Source organism: Buceros rhinoceros, unplaced genomic scaffold, assembly GCF_000710305.1.
Source record: "Buceros rhinoceros silvestris isolate BGI_N320 unplaced genomic scaffold, ASM71030v1 scaffold5354, whole genome shotgun sequence".
Classification (NCBI taxonomy): domain Eukaryota; kingdom Metazoa; phylum Chordata; class Aves; order Bucerotiformes; family Bucerotidae; genus Buceros; species Buceros rhinoceros.
The window spans coordinates 41,100-42,546 of NW_010409916.1; positions in this window are offsets into that span (position 1 = coordinate 41,100).

The window sequence follows — 1,447 nt, forward strand, 5'->3', positions numbered from 1 at the left end:
GCAGTAATGATGTTGCACATCAGTGAGCAACCCATTCTCAGAACTGGGACCTGCTGGTACCTGAAAATAGAGATGAATTTTTCCCGAAGGCACACAATTATTAAATCTCCCATTTGGCAGTTTTGGGAGCTTACACACTGAACTTGCTCTGCAACAGTGCCAAAACTTTGAACACTGTCAGCTAGCTGAAGCTATCAAATACAGAACCTCAAGACCTCTTTATTAAGCATTTCTACAAGAAATACAAGTGTATGAACAGATCTGAGATAGCAATAGTTTAATCATGCACCAAAATCCTCAAGATCTCAACAGCTTTTGTAGGCCTTGTGACATTTTAAAGGCAAGGCTCTCAGAAACAATGAAAAAGGAAATGCTCCAACCCGCCCTCATCCCAAGTAAGTTTTTAGCATGATTGCTTGGTACTCACAGGGAATAGGCTATTCTCTTCTTCATCCAAAATCCGCCTCCATCACACTACAGCCTGCCTACAAATTCCTGTCTCTCTTCTCACCCAGGAACCATACTCTGGGCTTCAGAAACAGAGGAAACAGTTCAAAACAAGGCCTTTAGAAGAACAGTAGTGAGCACCAAAGCCGTACACCGACCCACCTCTACCCCACCATGAGGCAGCAGCAGAGGTCCTGATTACACAAGCAGTAACAAGGTTCATAGTCTGCCTACAGCTGTGGTCCTTGAAAGGGGCTCAGTAAGCTTACTCTAGAGCCAGGGTCTGCAGAGCAATCCACTCTGAAATGCTGTAAACTCAGCTGAATACACACAGAAACCCCATGACTTTGGGGAAAAAACAAACAACCCCAACAAAATGCTATACAACATTTTGCTTGGGCTAATCACATATGATCACAGCTCTCTATATTCAAATTAAAATCAGCTTTCCACAACCGCCCCCACATTAGCACCTACTGCCTAGGTCCATCACTGGAATGGGTTTGTAGAAGAGGACAGAAGAGATCACTGAAGGTTAGCTGACATTTAGTTGCTGAGCAACCAGGATATAATCCAGCTCTCTTCAACAAGAAAAGTGTGTCTTTTCTTTTAAAACTTTTTGTCTTGTTTGGCTGGTTGCCCAGAGTTAACAGTTTCCTCTCATCTCACACTTGAGAGGTGACTCTGCCATCCCCACCTTCCCACTGAGAAAGGTAACATGAGTAAGCAACCAGGCAGGATGGGGATTCCCAGCAAGCCATCCTGCCTGGGGGCCAGATTCTGCTGCAGCCAAACAAAACTCTTGGGGGAGACCTTCACATACGCCAGGATTTCAGTCCTATAGGAAAAAAACCACATTTATTTAAAAAGACACCAGCTGGGTCTGAACATCTCCAGGCACAATCAGAGCACATCAAAACACAGGCTATTCAGAAGTCTGGGTTGCAGAAGTATTTAGCATAACCCAGCCATGAGCTGGAACTAGGAACAAAAACGCTGC